Here is a 19588-nt window from a genome sequence, read left to right on the forward strand (position 1 = left end):
GGGGCCAGGGGGTATCCTGCTTGGAGGGTGCATTCCTGACGTCATTTTATCTTTTTGGCTTCTGGAAACAAAAGAGTGTTCACGCAACCTCCAAATAGAACAATTATCTACTCCACCAGGTATCGGTGAGCTTTCATCAAGTACTAGATGCTGTGCTGGGTAATTAGGGACACACGGATGACTAAGATGAAAACACAACCCTTACAAACTCAGTTTCTTTGAAGCACACAACTGTGGATGTGGTGTGAGCCGCACATGCACCACGTGCTTGAGATACAGGGAAGCTGAATGACTTTATCTGTCCAAGGAAGCCAGGGCATCTTTGCAGAGAACAAAGGGGGTATACATTGATAGACAGCACTCATACAGGAGCCAGGAGACCCAGGTTTGATCCCTGGGTTGGGAAGACTCGCTGGAGGAGGAAATGGCAACCCACTCCAGTACTCTTGCCTGGAGAACTGCATGGACAGGCTACAGTCCATAGTATTGCAAAGAGTCGGACATGACTGATCGACTAACACTTTCACTTCCATTCTTTTCACAGTCTTTGGTTTCCAGCAAAGTAGTGCAAATTCATGAGGAGGCCCCATGTGTGCTTAGTCTGTGACGTGGACTGAGCAGTTCAGCAGCTTTATGAACCTAAGATGTTTCACATCTAAGCACAATTGCAGGCTTCCTCTTTTGCTCCATTAAATTTCATTCTCCACACAGTATTTGGAACAATCCCACTGGAAAGGTGCATCAGATCCGGTCACTTGCCTCCTTACATGTTTTCCTACTACACTTAGAATGAAACCCGAGCCCCACTCCTGTCTCCTGGATCACGAACCCTGTCTACCTCTCCAGCCTCTCTCCCACCCCAGCCTGGTTCTCCACACCCACACTACACAGCCTCGCAGACTCTAGTCTGTTCCATGGCACACATTAAGCTTGTCCCTGCCCCAGAGCTTTGCACTAGCTGTTTCACCTTGGAATCTTCTTTTCCTTAATCTTCCCTTGGTGAGTTTTCTCTTGTCATTCCAAAATCTATTTAAATGTCACCTCCTGGCGAGACCTTTCCTGATCACCCAATCTAAGTTGATTAGTCAATCTCTATTATGTCAACTAATTTAAATTATCTCCATAACACTTCTCACCTCTGGTGTTTTTCTTGTGCACTTGTTGATTTGTCTTTCCCTGGCCTGGAATATCAGTTCTTGTTACATTCCCAGTGCCTAGAGCATCAGCTGAAACATAGTTGTCTATTTTATGTTTATTTTAATGAATAAATGAATCTGATGTGTCATCTGTTGTGAGACAGAAGCCAATAGGAGGATTTCTGCTTGATGGTTGATGCCAGGGTTGAGGACTATTAGAGGGAGTTAAGAAAGGATAGAGATAGTGGTAAACTTGTTGATTTGTGCATATGGACAAGGGTTCCCTACTTATAACTTGTACCTTTGTATGAAATATAAAATGCCTCACACCTGAGCTAGGGTGTTATGTTGGTGGGAGGTGGGAGGATTGGATATCAGTTTCCACCCAATACCTGAATGGCTGCCTTTGAATTTTTTGGACACGATTTGTGTGGTAATTCGTGGTCTTGTGTGTGGGCAGTCCTCTTGATGCCCCTGTGTGTGGGTGGTTAGAACCAATTAATAGATTCTCCTATATCTCAGACATGTGATGTCAAAACGGTAAGATTTGCAAAGAGGGAACGGAGTTGAATTCCAGAGCCCTTGTTACTTAACCAGCTATGTAAATTGTACAAGTCACTTTTGGAAACCCAGATGTCTTGTCTGTAAAACAAGGGTTGCAGTAATACTTGGTGTTACCTATATCTTTGGGTTATTTTGTGAAGCAAATGAAATAAGGTACAGGAAATGTGTTAGTCACTCAGTCGTGTCTGACTCTTTACAACTGTAGCCCATTCATGGAATTCTCCAGGCAAGAATATTGGAGTGGGTAGCCATTCCCTTCTCCAGGGGATCTCCCTGACCCATTGAACTCGGATCTCCTGCATTGCAGGCAAATTCTTTACCATCTGAGCCACCAGGGAAGCAAGGTACAGGAAAGTGCTTGGTAACTCTAAAGTTTTCCTAGTACAAAAATAGTTCTAAACTAACATTAGTTATTATCATTATTAGAACTGACAGATGGGAAGCCTTTGTTTACATAATAATACCCAGGGAACTGATCATATTACCAGAAATATTTGCATAAGAAAGATTCTGTTTGGGTTTGGTTTTTAGATTTTGATAACCTTAAGCAGAAGCTAAACCTCACTAGCAACAGTGTTTGCCAACTCAGGATCTCCAGAGAGCTCTCCAGGCAAATCTGGCTTGTTCTCATTTGTCTACTAGCTCATTATAACAACACACTGCCTTGACTGACAGAGATGTCTTTCATGGTACCTACGCATCTTTCTCCTTAGAGTGGCCCCTTATCTCTGAATCCTTACTGCCACTGCTAGTACCCAGGGGTTTATAACTTATTCACCTTACTCCTTCAGAGTTGCCATGGTAACTTATCCTTTTCTATCTGTGGACCCAGATGTGTTTCAAACTTTCTTACCCTTAGATGCAAAACTTGCTTTACGGAATAAAAGGAACTATTCATACTTTTTTGGTTGTTGTTGTTTAGTTGTTAAGTTGTATCTGACTCTCTTGTGACCCCACGGACTATAGCCCACCTGGTTCCACTGTCCATGGGTTTCCTAGGCAAGAATACTAGAATGCTTGCCATTTCCTTCTCCAGGGGATGTTCCTGACCCAGGGATCAAACCTGAGTCTCCTGCATTGGCAGTCAGATTCTTTACCACTGAGCCACAGGGAAGCCCAAATAAATGTCCCTGGTTAAAATATCAAATGTACTGAAGACAACTGTACCAAAAAATAAGGAATGGCAATCCTCTGCCTAACTCTTCCTCGTCCTTCTCTACTCTCTAGCCTTACTCCTATCTTTAATTATTTTACTTGCCTTTTTGGTAATATCCAAACATTATATTTATATTACTTGATTCATCTATTTTATTTTTAAAAAAATTTTGGCAGGGAACATGCACATGGCTTGCATTAGTTCCCTGACCAGGGATCAAACCGACGCCTTTGGCAGTGAAAGTGCAGAGTCTGAACCACTGGATCAACTTATTTTCATCCATTTTAAACATTATGTTTAAACATTAGTTTTAAATATTATGACTTGCTTTTATTATAACGATGAGAGTTTTACTTTACTCCCACATTGCATCTGCATTTTTTAATATATTTTAAAATTAATGTTTTAATTTTACTGTTTGTAGTTGGCTCAGTTATATATATTTATAATATTGTGACTATAAAATATTTTTCTTTGGTTGCAGAACAAGGTTCTGTTCTATTACTATGCTTTCTTTCTGGCATAGCTCTTCCACTTCCCCATACACATGGACCCTATCCCTTGAGTCTCTATTTCCTCCTTCCCTTCTATCTTCCTTCCTTTTTGATGTCTTCATTTTCAAATGCTTTATCATATCTATAGAATAGATAAATAGATCTATAGAAAGTGTCTTTTAATTTTTTTAACACTCCTCTGGAGCTCTCCCTTCCAGTTCATTCCACTTTTCTCTCCTCTTCCGACTTCACCAGTTATATTTAGTTCTGCTGCACAGTTGTTATCCTGAAATTTCTCATCACTGATTTTTTGGGAGGATTGGAGTCACTGTGTCCTCAATTGCATGAATATCTCTTAATTTAAAGCTTAATTTTTTCCTGGAAAACCTCCTTAAGTAACTTTCTAAGAAAGGATGTTTTAGATAACTTTTCCAGAAAAGCATTTCTCAAAATGCTTTTATTTTGCCTTTACCCAAAACGGATAGTTTGTCCTGGTGTAAAATTTGAGTTGGGAAATATTTTCTCTTAAATTTTTGAAGAAATTCATTAATTGTCTCTAGCTTCTATTCTAATAATTATGTGTTTTAGAGGTGAATTTTTTTCCTATTAAAAATCATTTTGGATTTTTAGCCATGTTACTTTAGGGATTTTATGATAATTTTTGGAAGGGTTGGCCTTTCATTCTTCTTTTGTTGATATTCAATGATTCTTTCAGTTTGGACACATGCCTCTTGTTGTCGTCGTTGTTGTTGATCAGTTGTTCAGTACTCAGTCGTGTCCGACTCTTTGAGGCCCCACGGACTGCAGCATGCCAGGCTTCCCTGTCCTTCACCATCTCCGAGGCTTGTTCAATCTCATGTCCACTGAGTGATGCCATCCTTATCTCTAGCAAATTTTCTGAAATTATTAGGTTGATATTTCTTAATTCTCTGATCTCTTTTTCCCCTCTGAACCTTCTGAGGATGATCTGAATTTATTCTGTCCTTTTTCTCTTATATGTTCTATCTCATTGTTATTTAGTTCTATTTTTTGGAGATTTCCTTGAGTTTATCTTCTAAATCTTCTGCTGAATTTTTTTTTAATCTTAGCAATCATATATTTAAGACTTTACTCTGATTTTTCTATATTAGTCTGTTTTTAAGGGTGCAGCCATTTTCTGAGGCTAAAAGTAAGATGAATTCTGAATTTTTTTCCTGGTGCAGTATATTTGATTCATCTGTAGTCAACTTTTATTTTTCCTTTTTTTCCCCTCTTAATTCTGATCTGTCTTTCATGCTGGTGGATTTTCTCAAGTGCATAGTGCTTATTCACAATAAGAAACACACTTTTATAGCCCTATTATTATGATTTAAAAAAGGATACTTATTTGTGAATTTCTTCTTTTAGGGGGAGAATCCTGAAGACAGTGGGTTTTTTTTTCTCAGTTCCCTTATACTTATTTCATGTACAGACCTTTTATTCTACTCCACTTTCTCTGCTTTGTATTTCTTGTGTTAAATTTTTATTATTAAAAACATTGAATGTTTTTCATAACTCTTATTGGCAGGAACCATATTTTGAAAAACAATTATTTATCAAGTTTCTCTGATATGCCAGACACAGTAAGACAAGCAAAGGGACAAATATAAAGAATACATAGAACAAGTGCTCATATCTTAGTGGAGGGGTTTAATAATTTTATCTAAATACCCAGGTTTAAATCCAGTCTGACCCACTAAAAGCAGAACATAGAGTGTAGACTGCTTTTCTGTGCCATAGCTTAGATTGTTTGAAAGGACTTTGGATTCACAGAGATGTAGATCTCTGGATTTCTATGAGGGCCTATGACTTAGTGGAGTTAGTGGTTGTCTCTGAACTAAATTACCAGTATCTAGCATCTCTATTCGGAGAAGGCAATGGCACCCCACTCCAGTACTCTTGCTTGGAAAATCCCATGGACGGAGGAGCCTGGTAGGCTGTAGTCCATGGGGTTATGAAGAGTTGGACACGACTGAGCGACTTCACTTTCACTTTTCACTTTCATGCATTGGAGAAGGAAATGGCAACCCACTCCAGCATTCTTGCCTGGAGAATCCCAGGGACGGCGGAGCCTGGTGGGCTGCCGTCTATGGGGTCACACAGAGTTGGACACGACTGAAGTGACTTAGCAGCAGCAGCAGCAGCAGCAGCATCTCTATGGAGCTTCCCTGATGGCTCAGCAAGTAAAAATTCACCTTCAGTGCAGGAGACATGGGAGACATAGATTTGATTCTTGGGTTGGGAAGATTCTCTGGAGAAGGAAATGGCAACCTGCTCCAGTATTCTTGCCTGGAAAAACCCCATGGACAGAGGAACCTGGTGGGCTATCCTTTAAAGCGTCTCAGAGAGTCAGACACGACTAAGCATTCAGGTACCACACGGCAAGGCATGGCATAGCATCTGTATTGTTACAATTAAATCACAGTGCTCAAGTTCACAGTCCCTTTATTCTGTGACTCTGAAGAACCCAACTTCTACAAATGTTTTATCAGACATTTTTTGAGGAGCACAGTGTGTCAGGCACAGAATCCCTCTGTTCAGGAACTCACAGCGTTGGTTGGAAAGTGGGGGACACATCTACAGACAGATCACTAACATGCAAGCACAGTGATGGCTCTATGAACAATCCTCTTCATTTTTCCAATCCTACTTAGTGTTCCCTCTTCCCCCACCCACAGCAAGAAACCAGAAATGTAGCCCAAAGGAGTTCCTCTCCCAAAGGCTCTGAGATGAGGAGGGAGTCTGAGGACTCCCACACCAAACATCTGTAACCCAGATGCACCTATCAAAGGCAGAGTATTTATCAGACTTGGGACTGGTCAGAAGGAGATATGAATTATAGATAACATTACCCAGCCAGTTGAGCAGAATTACCAAGATAGAGAAACTTGGCTTGTGGAAAGTGAAGGCTACATAGGCCAGATGTCTATTTCTACATCGTAGCTACCCTAAGAGAGGGTCTACAATTGCTGTGGGAAAGAGGGCTTGAAAGTCCTCTTTAGTAAAATCCCAGATGTCGTTGGCTACTCCCTATGATGCATCTTAGAAAGCCAAGCGAAGGGAATGTCTATGCCCTAAGGGAAACCCAGCTTTCCTGACCTTTGCGGTCTGCAGTTTCTTTTTTGGTCATGATTTATTTTTGTTGTTTTTCTCTCTAAAATTATGTCCCAGAGATGAAGGGTGCTTTGTTGCTGAATCTACTTTCCATCCCTCATTCTCCCTCCCCTTTTCACATGAGTTTAGTATCCAACCAAATCTAGAACATCGCGTTTACCTCTTTGCTTTGGTTTCTGTCAGATTTCATCACTCTATTATCATGTGGAGGAGGACAATCACCAAGTAAAAATAAATGACTGAGCATAGTTTAAGCGAGTCATTAGCCACCTAGTGTCACTATGCTCTGAAGCAGACAATGGGATGACGATGGCATGCATTTGTTTACTGATGCCTGTGGTGGGCTGAGGTCTCTGTGTCTTGGTGCCTCATTGTCTCTCCTCTGCCTCATTGCCTGAGTTTTGATGGTGAGGAGTTTGAGGGCAGAAAGACTATTGTATATAGCAATGCTAGAGCATGGTCCAGACTTGCGTTTGTGCTAAGTTGCTTTAATCATGTCTTATTCTTTTGCAAGTCCATAACCTGTAGCCCACCTATCTCCTCTGTCCATGGGAATTCTCCAGGCAAGAATACTAGAGTGGGTTGCCATGCCCTCCTCCAGGGTACCTTCCCAACCCAGGGATCAAGCCCACGTCTTTTGTGTCTCCTGCATTTACAAACAGGTTCTTTACCACTAGTACCACTGGGGAAGCCCCAGAGCATGGTCCACTTCCCTCTAAACAGGTCCTCAAGAGGGTGGACTGGGAGGTGCCCTAAAGGAGCATGCCAGAGAGTGGTGCCTGCAGTTGCATGCTCTTGGATGTGTATCTCAGGACAGGAGGGCAGATGCACATGACATCCAAGGGAACAGGTGGAGAAATGGGTGCTGCACAGAGCTGGGTGCTCTGGTTTAGCTGTGCTTTGCTCACTCACCTTCTGTGGCTGTTGAGCCAAAGGAACGGCTGGACTGGGCCCCTACAGAGGCAGATCTGTTAAACATCAGCCAGGCTTCATTATAGGTTTCTTTTGAAGTTGGGATTCAAAGTTCCCTGTAGCCAAAAAAAACATGGATGGGGAAAATAAGTGTAAGGGGGTAGAAGAGGGCAGAGAGAAAATAAATGAAGGAGAAACTTTAAAACTAAACAGCAAGAAAACCTCTGAACCTCTCTACTGCAATATGCAGAGGCCACACAAACTCTAAAGAAACAAATCTCACCTTCTCATACGCACTTTACCTGGCAAAGGGAATAGAAGGGAAGGAATAGGAGAATAACTTGCAGGTAAGCTCAGAAAGTATACTAACAAATAGAAATGTCTCTCAGTTGCTTTCCTACAGGCCAATTTCTCCATAGTTTCAATAGGTACTATTTTATGGAGTAAATCATATCCACAATTTTTCTGTTCACTTAGCTGGCTCAGTGAATCTCTCTCCCCAGGTGAGTGGGGAGAGGTTGTTTTTCTCCTTTTCGGGGCTATTTTCTAGCCAAATAGGCCGACTTGTGAGAGAGCCTTGTGGTATGTCTGGGTTAAAAATATTTCCTCTTAGAAAAATTTTAGGAGAGACCCTGGTCTCCAAACACATTCAGTTGTTCAAGATACTTGGGTATTTTCCTAGGAGCTGGGGTTCTGGCCCTAGTACCCTGGCCAGATGCCAGTCTGTCTCAGAGGATTTCACTTAGGGATCTTTTCTTAGAATTTAAGCCTAGGAATCTGAAAGACAGCTGCACACTTACACATGTTTTCCTTTTTTTCCCCCTCTAGGAACTCTGTTTGCATTTTACTTTAGTGACTGAATGGAAGTCGCAGAGAAGTAGGTTGGGGAGTGGATGGAATATGTAGTTTGGCCATCATGGGTTTTTCTGAAGATTTGTTTCACCTTCAGGAGGAAGATGCTGACTCACTTATTTTCTGAACCCTCACATATCTCTCACTTCTCATCAGGAGCTCTATCTGCAGCAGTAGACCTGATTCTCTTCTCTTGATGCTTGGCTAATTCCTACTTTTAAGTCCAGTTCCCATGTCATTCCCTCTTTCCTAGGAATAGTCCTCTGTCCTCAAATAGAGGTTGGTTTGGTCGCTAAGTCATGCCCGACTTTTGTGAGCCCATGGACTAGAAGCCTTCCAGGTTCCTCTGTCCATGGGATTCTCCAGGCAAGAGTACTGGAGTGGGTTGCCATTTTATCTCATTTGATCCCTCTTTCAGATGGGCTTCTCCAATGGCTCAGTGGGTAAAGAATTTGCCTGCAATGCAGGAGACACAGGAGACATGGGTTGGGAAGATCCCCTGGAAAAGGAAACGGCAACCTGCTCTAATATTCTTGCCTGGGAAACCCCATGGACAGAGGAGCCTGGTGGGTTACAGTCCATAGGGTCTCAAAGAGTTGGACACGACTGAGCGACTAACAGACACACACACATTTCATTCGTACCACTCTTCATCCCCTATTGCCATCACTCTGCTCTAGTCCCATTGTCTCTCACCTGTGTTATTACAATAGTCTCCTAAGAGGTCTCCCCACTTTTGCTCTTGCACACCACCTCTGCCCCGCCCGGGTCTGTTTTTAACATAGCAGCCAGAGTAACCCTAGTAGACTACACTTCAGTCCAGTCATTCTTCTGCCCGGATTCTGCAGCAGCTTCCCAGCTCACTCAGAGTCAAGGCCAACAGCAGTGCAGTGACCGACCGGGCCCTCACTGGTCTGGTACCAGTTACTCTGTGGCCTCATCTCCCACCAGGCTTCCCTTGTGTGCTCCATTCCAGCCATAGTGGCCTTCTCATTGTCCCTTGGCTTAACAGACACACTCCTGCTGCATAAACTTCTCAGTGACTTTTCATTCTGCTGGAATGTTCATCCTCCAGATTCCTACATGGCTTGTGTTCCCACTTCCTTCCAGGCTTTTTTTCAAAGTCACCTTCTAGTGAAGCCTTTCCTGGTGACCTCACTTAAAATCCCAATTCCTCTAACTCTTCGTGATTTCTTCTCTGTTTTATTTTTCTTTTTAGAATCTGACACTAACAGGCTACATATTTTTAATTTTTGCTTAATGTCCATATTCTCTATTAGAATGCAAGTTCCATTAGAGAGAGAGTTTTTGTATATTTGAGTTATTATTTACCCTAGCACTTAGAAAAACAAATGCTATGAGTGTTCAAGAAATAACTGTTGAATAAACGAATATTCTTATCCTCATATAGTGGTTGGCAAACTATGTCCTGTGGACTAAATTTATCTAAGGACCTGTTTTTGTAAATTAATTTTTATCAGAATGAAGTCACATGCATTTATTCACATGTTGTCTATCACTGCTTTCATGTGGCAGAGTTGTGTAGTTACAACAGAAACTGTGTGGCCCACAAAACCTGAAATATTTGCTATTTGGCCTTTTACAGAGAAAGTTTGCCAACTCCTTGAGTATGTACTTACCACACAATGTTATAATTACGTAAGCTTCCCAGGTGGCACTAGTGGTAAAAACCCACCTGCCAATACAGGAGACTTAAGAGACTCAGGCTCAATCCCTTGGTCAGAAAGATCCTGGAGAAGGAAATGGCAAGCCACTGCCATATTCTTGCCTGGAGAATCCCATGGACAGAGGAGCCCAGCAAAATATGGTCCATAGGATGGCAAAGATTGGACACGACTGAAGGGACTTAGTGTGCATGCATTCATGCATTATCATTGTCCATTGTTATTTGTCTCTTGTACAAAACTTTAGGCTGTTTATTCATAGTTCTTGTAACATAGGAAGCACTCAATTGATATTTTTTAAATGAATTTACATATATATGAATGCAAAATCAGTGACATGGGGGAAATGACAGTGTTGGGCAAGGGTTTGGGAAGGGTAGAGTATGCTACTCTGTATTGAAGGAAGACGGGTATTCAGAATCTATATTCTAGCCATCCTTCCTGCTGGCTCCCTTACTGTGGTAGGATTGCCATATTCAGATGTAAGTGAAATAACTAAAGATACCCATGAAAAGTTAATGTATTAGCTGAGGGAAAGGCTGTAAGCCATTTTAAAAACAATTTTGCTTATTTATTTTATTTTTGGTTGCACCATGTCTTTGCTGGTGTTCAAGGGCTTTTCCCTGGTTGCAATGCACAGACTTCTCATTGCAGTGGCCTCTCTTGTTGCAGAGCACAGGCTCTAGGCATGTGGATTCAGTAGTCGTAGCACATGGGCTCAGTAGTTATAGCTTACGGGCCCTAGAATGTGTGCGCTTCAATAGTCTGGCTCCCGGGCTCTAGAGCACAGGCTCAGTAGTTGTGGTACACAGGCTTAGTTAGCCTGCAGCATATGCAGTCTTCCCAGACAAGACATTGAACCCATGTCTCCTGCATTGGCAGGTGGATTCTTCACAACTGAGCCATGAGGAAAGACCCCTGGGAAGCCATTTTACTCATTGTCTCATTATTTGAGTGACTGAACTCCCAGATGGCTCTGAAACTATGAAACATGGAGTAAAGTTTATAATCAGAGAAATAGTCAATTAAAGTAGCCAGGAAGTAAGATGCATCCTCATTAGCTGGAGAGACAGTGAATGAGAGAAAGAGCAGACTCTGCAAAGGGGTGCTGCTGCTGCTGCTGCTAAGTCACTTCAGTCGTGTCTGACTATGTGCGACCCCATAGACGGCAGCCCACCAGTCTCCCCAGTCCCTGGGATTCTCCAGGCAAGAACACTGGAGTGTATTGCCATTTCCTTCTCCAATGCATGAAAGTGAAAAGTGAAAGTGAAGTTGCTCAGTTGTGTCCGACTCCTATCGACCCCCTGGACTGCAGCCTACCAGGCTCCTCTGTCCATGGGATTTTCCAGGCAAGAGTACTGGAGTGGGGTGCCATTGCCTTCTCCGAAAGGGGTGCAGAGCCCTTCAATGGGTAATGGCCTCTTTGAGGTGATGTCAGAGATTAGCCAAGTTCCTACCAAACATTTAGCTTTTGTGGTGGTAAAAAACAGAAATTCACTCAAGTTAGCTTAAAAAAAAAAAAAAAGGATTTTTTGTACAATTACAAATGGACTGGAGCTACAAGGCTGCTAGGGACTAAGGCAGGTTTTGTGCTTCATTTCTCTGCAAGGTTCTCTGCATCTTAGTGCATCTGCACCATTCACTCCTTGGTCCTAGTTTGCTGGATTACTCGTAGTTCCTATTCTCGTATGGCTTTGGTTTAAAACAACTCAGCTTTCTGTGGCTCCTGCTTTATCTCATTGAGTCTTAAGATTCATATCCAATTGCTAATTGCCTCAGCCTCTTGCAAATTGTTGCTCAAATTCTGCAGATAATCAACAGTGACTTGGCCTAACTCATCTCTACACATCAGGCTAGAAATCATAGGTTTCTGGCCAGCTTTGAATTTAAGCAACTGTGGCCAAAAAACAGGATGACAGGGAGGGCGCCTCAGGGTTCCAAGGCAACATCACTCAACTGGTGCCAACACTCTGGGTAGAGCAAGCTGGTTTTTCATCTTTACTTCTTGGAGACTCCTGACATGCATAATTTCTTAAAGAGCTTCACGACCCAGATAATCACGATGGTGTGATCACTCACCTAGAGCCAGACATGTTGGAATGTGAAGTCAAGTGGTCCTTAGAAAGCATCACTATGAACAAAGCTAGTGGAGGTGATGGAATTCCAGTGGAGCTATTTCAAATACTGGAAGATGATGCTGTGAAAGTGCTGCACTCAATATGCCAGCACATTTGGAAAATTCAGCAGTGGCCACAGGACTGGAAAAGGTCAGTTTTCATTCCAATCCCAAAGAAAGGCAATGCCAAAGAATGCTCAAACTACCACACAATTACAGTCATCTCACACGCTAGTAAAGTAATGCTCAAAATTCTCCAAGCCAGGCTTCAGCAATATGTGAACTGCAAACTTCCAGATGTTCAAGCTGATTTTAGAAAAGGCAGAGGAACCAGAGACCAAATTGCCAACATCTGCTGGATCATGGAAAAAGCAAGAGAGTTCTAGAAAAACATCTATTTCTGCCTTATTGACTATGCCAAAGCCTTTGACTGTGTGGATCACAATAAACTGTGGGAAATTCTGAAAGATGGGAATACCAGACCACCTGACCTGCCTCTTGAGAAACCTGTATGCAGGTCAGGAAGCAACAGTTAGAACTGGACATGGAACAACAGACTGGTTCCAAATAGGAAAAGGAGTACATCAAGGCTGTATGTTGTCACCTTGCTTATTTAACTTCTATGCAGAGTACATTATGAGAAACGCTGGGCTGGAAGAAGCACAAGCTGGAATCAAGATTGCCAGGAGAAATATCAATAACCTCAGATATGCAGATAACACCACCCTTATGGCAGAAAGTGAAGAGGAACTAAAAAGCCTCTTGAAGAAAGTGAAAGAGGAGATTGAAAAAGTTGGCTTAAAGCTCAACATTCAGAAAATGAAGATCATGGTATCTGGTCCCATCACTTCATGGGAAATAGATGAGGAAACTGTGGCAGACTTTAATTTTTTGGGCTCCAAAATCACTGCAGACGGTGATTGCAGCCATGAAATTAAAAGACGCTTATTCCTTGGAAGGAAAGTTATGACCAACCTAGATAGCGTATTGAAAAGCAGAGACAATTCTTTGCCAACAAAGGTCCATCTAGTCAAGGCTATGGTTTTTCCTGTGGTCATGTATGGATGTGAGAGTTGGACTGTGAAGAAAGCTGAGCACCGAAGAATTGATGCTTTTGAACTGTGGTGTTGGAGAAGACTCTTGAGAGGCCCTTGGACTGCAAGGAGATCCAACCAGCCAATTCTAAAGATCAGTCCTGGGTGTTCATTGGAAGGACTGATGCTGAAGCTGAAACTCCTGTACTTTGGCCACCTCATGCAAAGAGTTGACTCATTGGAGAAGACCCTGATGCTGTGAGGGATTGGGGGCAGGAGGATAAGGGGATGACAGAGGATGAGATGGCTGGATGGCATCACCAACTTACAATGTGAACATAATTGTAAGCATAAGCTTTGTATGAATCAAAAGTGTGATGTGGCCATTAAAAGTGTGCCAACAATTTGGGGCTTTCTTAAAAAGGGATAAAGTGTTCAGATGACTGGAAGAGATGCTCTGAGTCCTGATCAGGCTCTATCTGGAGCCTAGGCTTAGTTCTGGGCAGCAGGTTTTATGAGGAACACCAGCAACCTGGAGGACATCCAAAGTTTGGGGAAGAGAGTAATGATGAGCAAGATGGTAAAATGGCCCTGTTTCCCTTCAGATGTGGATTTTTAACTTTTCCCTACTTGACTAAGGAATAAGCCTAAATAGTCATGTGTTTTTTTAAGAAGTCACAACGGCCTCTTTTATATCTTATTCATTCTATTCATTCATCTACTCATTCATTAATTCATTGTTTCTAACAAATGTTTATTAGGTGGCTACTGTGTTTTAGTGGAGAAGGAAATGGCAAACTTACTCCAGTAGTCTTGATGAGAGAACTCCATGGACAGAAGAGCCTGGCAGGCTACAGTCCATGGGGTCGCAAACAGTCAGATGCAACTTAGCGACTGAACAACAACTATGTTTTAGACACAGTACCAGGCTCTAGGGATATGATTCTTGTCTGAAAATGAGTGCAGGTGGGAGAAACAAACACATATGAATATAATTGTAATGCTGCCGCTGCTGCTGCTAAATCACTTCAGTCGTGTCTGACTCTGTGCAACCCCATAGACGGAAGCCCACCAGGCTCCCCCGTCCCTGGGATTCTCCAGGCAAGAACACTGGAGTGGGTTGCCGTTTCCTTCTCCAATGCATGAAAGTGAAAAGTGGAAGTGAAGTCACTCAGCTAAGTGCTATCTCTAGTCATCTTTGGTCCCCCTAAAGCCAAACTTCTGCATCAACTGACTTGTCTTTCTATTTTTAGTTTTTCTCCATCCTAACCTAAAAATTAACTCAGTTAACTCCTGCATCAGAGTAATCATTCTAAAATCATTTATGTGGAAGCACTCAATTGGGTAATAGAGATCAGAGTGGGGAGTATGCTAAGCAGAGGCTCAAGGTAAACTGAGAATCAGCAACTATCACATAGTATAAGGGGATTTCCTGGTGATTCAGTGGGAAAGAACCTTCCTGCAATGCAGGAGACACAGAAGATACAGGTTCTATCCCTGGGTCAGGAAGATCCCCCGGAGGAGGGCATGGCAACCTACTCCAATATTCTTGCCAGGAAAATCCCATGGTAGGCTACAGTCCACAGGGTCACAATGAGTCAGACATGACTGAGCTTGCACGAACGTGTATAAGATTTAGGGTAACAACTGTAATAATAGTTGCCATTTATTCAATGACCTAACCATTAATAATGAAAATGGGACATCATCAATTGGTATTCACAGTATAATACTGGAAGAACAGTTTTTCAGACTGACTCCATGTGGAGCATAATACTTTTAGTTAAATACATTTTATAATTACATCTAAATCTACCTCTTTTGTTCAATAGTTTGGTCTACTTCTTTTCCATAGATTTTAATATAATAGAAAAAAAAATCTATCACATGTAGCTTTGGAAAGAACACAGAGTGAAAATGGCCTATGGAGTCATGGTCCATCCTGTGTTTAGAGTTCTTAGGGAACTATCACAGCATCTTTATGCAATTAATTTGAGTGGATCAAGTATTTTATTTTAAATTTAATTATTTTATTTTATTTTTAATTTAATAATTTTAATTCTTTTCCCAACTGCACCTAACTACTCAAGCTGCTAGGTAGCAGATGAAGGTGAATCTGCCTCAGTGTCTTCATTTCATTCCATGGTCTACTTCACCCCATTGTCTCAAAACTATCTGGGGGCTGAGAAGGAAAGATTTGAAGCCACAGATTCCTTACTGGATTCCCTTATCTATGTGGCCATGTGCTTATCTGGTTTAATAGTTTCATATAATGCAACCATTGGTGGAATACATGATGACTGGGAAAGAGAAAAATAGGGATATTGAGAAAAATAAGACGTGAAGTAAAGTTTAGAATAAGAATAAAGCCCAGAACTGCCATGACTTTGGGTAACGTGACTCCCATGAAATTAGAATGGACTGAGTCTGTGGTGTCCATGGCTGGATGCCCTGGCAGGCGGCTGGCTTGGTGACCAAGTAGCTCTTCTCTTTGCAATTGGCATGGAGAACAGCATGCAAATCCCAATTTAAAAGGACAAAGAGCAGTGTGCCCATGCTTCACTGCAGTTGCCACAGCAGAGGTTGGGAAATAAGGAAAAATTCCAATGATGCATGGGCTGAGAAAGCCATATCATTTTTCCAGAGAAGGCAGTATTCTTCTGCCTTGAAGAATGAGTAAATCATTAACCCAAGCCAGGGTGGTGTGCAGGGAGAAACGGCAAGGGAGATCAAGAGGGTTGGATGGTGAAGGGAAAGAGGGGGATGAGTGGAGGAAGCAAAGAACCGGAGTATGGAGACCATTTTTGTTTTTCCTTTAATTGTGAACTTGCATCTTAATTTTTTTAAATGTTATACTTCATTTATAGTTACTATAAAACATTGGCTACACCCCATGTGCTATACGATATGTCCTTGTGACTTGCTCCTTAATTTACCAGGATTTGCTGCTGCTACTGCTGCTGCTAAGTCGCTTCAGTGATGTCCGATATTGTGCGACCCCATAGACGGTAGCCCACCAGGCTCCCCCGTCCTTGGGATTCTCCAGGCAAAAACACTGGAGTGGGTTGCCATTTCCTTCTCCAATGCATGAAAGTGAAAAGTGAAAGTGAAGTCGCTCAGTCGTGCCTGACTCTAGCGACCCCATGGACTGCAGCCCACCAGGCTCCTCCGTCCATGGGATTTTCCAGGCAAAAGAGTACTGGAGTGGGGTGCCATTGCCTTCTCCGTACCAGAATTTAATAAGAGCTAAATGGAGATCAGTTAGTCCATTTATTGCCACATGAGGGGTCAACCATAGCCATTTCCCTAGAGATATGGAAGCTCCATTAATTGGGCCACATGCTATACTGTAGCAGGAGCTGGTATTAGGTTCGGCTCACCTGAAGTTTGCTGAATAACCTCTGTTCTTACATATGAAAACTTGAAATGTTGGCCAGAAACAAATATTTTGAGTTTATATTTCCTTCTTAATTCACTCCCTGCCAAATGTATGTAAGGGCCTCCTCAGGCATCTAGAACCCTTACATTATGTCTAAGCAGGGTTTTAAGACAATAATTAGTCTTATTTCTGAGTTAACTGTGGTGTGTGGAGAAGCCCCCTAGTCAAAGTAAACTCCATAGGAGACTGAACAGGCTCTCTTTCTTAGGGAATCAGAACATCTTATTGGTTATAATGATCTGTCTGAAAATCTGACAAGTGCTAAAGACCTAAAAAGTACTCATAATTCTTCCTTTCATAGAATGTTAAGACCTATAAGTAATGGCTTTGGAGCTGTGAAAATGATAGTCGGATCATAAGCTAGAATTTAAGAAACATAATTGTGTCATGAGAGATAATCCCTAGCATATTTCTAGTCCCAGTAAGTACTGATTTTTGTAGTCTCTTAGCTCTAGTCTAGCTCCTCCATTTGGAAATTTGAGATATTTTAATATCAAATTAGACCTTGAACTCGTGGCCACTATAGAATCAAGTTGATGACCTCTGTTCATGGATCATATTCTGAGAACCCTCTTGTCCAAGCTAACTTTTCCAAATGGGCCACCTGGATCATCAGATGTCATCAGATCCATGCCCTCTATTCAGAAATGGGCCAATATTTACTACTAGCCATACGAAAATACCTAGGCAAGGAAATGTTATCATGTTTCTATTAACCACTCAAATGCACCAGGAAATTAAAAAGGAATTCTGCCCTATGGTAACATGTTGCTTTTGATTTGTTATTGCTGTTCAGTCACCAAGTCATGTCCAACTCTTTGTGACCCCACGGCTATAGCACTCCAGGCTTCCCTGTCCTTCCCCATCTCCCAGAATTTGCTCAAATTCATGTCCCTTGAGTCAGTGATTCTAACCATCTCATCCTTGGCTTCAGTCTTCTCCTCTTGCCTTCAACCTTTCCCAGCATCAAGGTCTTTTCCAATAAGTTGACTCTCTGCATTAGGTGGCCAAGTATTGAAGGTTCAGCATCAGTATTAGTCTTTCCAATGAATATTCAGGGCTGATTTTCTTTAAGATCGACTGGTTTGATCTCCTTGCAGTCCAAGGGACTCCTTAGAGTCTTATTCAGCACCACAATTTGAAAGCATCAATTCTTCAGCACTCAGCCTTCTTTGTGGTCCAATTCTCACATTCATACATGACTACTGGAAAACCCATAGCTAATATCTCAGTTAACGAATTTGGTTAGTATAATCTTCTATGGTGTTGTAAAAAACATAATGAGGAAGATTGAATAATGTGGCCAAGAAAGTTTCCTATGAGAATTCATTAGTTTATTCATTTACACAAACAAGTTTTATGGGGCATACATGGTATCCAAAGTACTATTTCTCTGTGAAGTTCACTGTAAGGGGTAACTTAACTATTAGAACTCTTATGATCTTAAGAATTTGTTAATTCAACAAATGATTCTTGGTGTCTAGTATGTGTGAGTCAGTAGGGATTAAAGATTAATTGAAATTTTGTTTGCTACATGTCTATTTTAGTACCCTTGTAGAGTGAAACACAGTAGCCCTCATAGTTCATGATCTAGACTGGGAAGTGGATTATGAAAGCACAAATAAAAACTAAAATAATTATTATATGTGAAATAATTTGTCAACTCTAAGCTATTAATTACTGAAGGAATGTTAGGGAAAGGAGAAAGGCCTCTTCCAAATTGGATGATCAATCAGATGACTATATAATTTCTCATACAGATTGGGACACCATTGAAAAAGAAAAGGTATGGTTAATAATAATGGTAGGATAAGAGAAACACATTTTTCTGTAAGTCTAGGTGTCAGAAAACTTTTTTCTATAAAGGACAGATAATAAGTAGTTTAGACTACAGTCTCTGGCTCAACAACTCCACACTGTTGTAGTCTAGACACAGTCCTAGATGATATGAATGTATGGTTGTATTCCAGTAAAACTTTACTTACAAAAAGAGGCACTGGCCTGTCTTGTACAAGGAGATGTTGTCATCCAATATCTATTGCTGAATAACATGTTGGTAGCTTGAAATGCAAAGAAGGCGATGGCACCCCACTCCAGTACTCTTGCCTGGAAAATCCCATGGATGGAGGAGCCTGGTAGGCTGCAGTCCATGGGGTGGCTAAGAGTCGGGCATGACTGAGCGACTTCACTTTCATTTTTCACTTTCATGCATTGGAGAAGGAAATGGCAACCCACCCCAGTGTTCTTGCCTGGAGAATCCCAGGGACGGGGGAGCCTGGTGGGCTGCCGTCTATGGAGTCACACAGAATCGGACACGACTGAAGCGACTTAGCAGCAGCAGCAGCAGCAGCAGCTTGAAATGATAAACCTTTGTGGTTTCACAGTTTCTGAGGACTGGGAGTTGGGAATGGCTTAGGTAGGTATTTCTGGTGCTTGGTCTCTCAGGAGGCTGTAGTCAAGGTATCACATTGGGTTGTAATCACTGATGCTCGACTGAGTCAGTTTCTAAGCTCACTCATGTGGCTGTTGTGAAGAGATGTTCATTCTTCATCATGCGGTGCTCCACTACATGGCTTTCATCAGAGCATGTGAGTAAAAACAACAGCAATAAAAACAAAACAAACAAACAAAAAGCCAAGATGGAATCTGCAGTCTTATTATAGCCTAATCTTGGAAGCACACCCTATTCTTTCTGCCTCTACCCTGTTCTTTAGAAGTGAGTCATGAAGCCCAGTGCACACTCAAGCAGAGGGGATTATACAAGGTTGTGAATACCAGGAGACAAAAATCACTGATTCATGATGTCTATCACACTCCATTATGGTGATTCTCATTAGACAATTTTTTAGAACTTTATGAGAAATGAATTAATCATAAGGACTATTTGAGTTTAGTTCTATCTCATGTTCTGGTGACCTCAAGTAATGAAAATTAGTGTGAATATATAACTGTTGTTCCAGAAGTGGTACAGAAAATAGTACTAGAAGTGGCTCCAGAAATTCTGTTTCATGTTCTGTGTTCTCCTCCTCCCCATACCTTCACCTTCCCCAAACAGAGAAGATCCAACT

The 19588-nt window shown here is 41.8% G+C and overlaps 1 protein-coding gene across 1 annotated transcript in view; it reads left to right on the forward strand.

Annotated features, from left to right (window-relative positions):
* PAPPA2 (pappalysin 2) overlaps window positions 1-19588 on the forward strand; it is a 326093-nt gene that overhangs the window by 60395 nt on the left and 246110 nt on the right. The gene's annotated exons all lie outside the window — the stretch shown is intronic.

The sequence above is a fragment of the Bos indicus genome, chromosome 16, assembly GCF_029378745.1.
Source record: "Bos indicus isolate NIAB-ARS_2022 breed Sahiwal x Tharparkar chromosome 16, NIAB-ARS_B.indTharparkar_mat_pri_1.0, whole genome shotgun sequence".
In the NCBI taxonomy this organism is placed as follows: Eukaryota; Metazoa; Chordata; class Mammalia; order Artiodactyla; family Bovidae; genus Bos; species Bos indicus.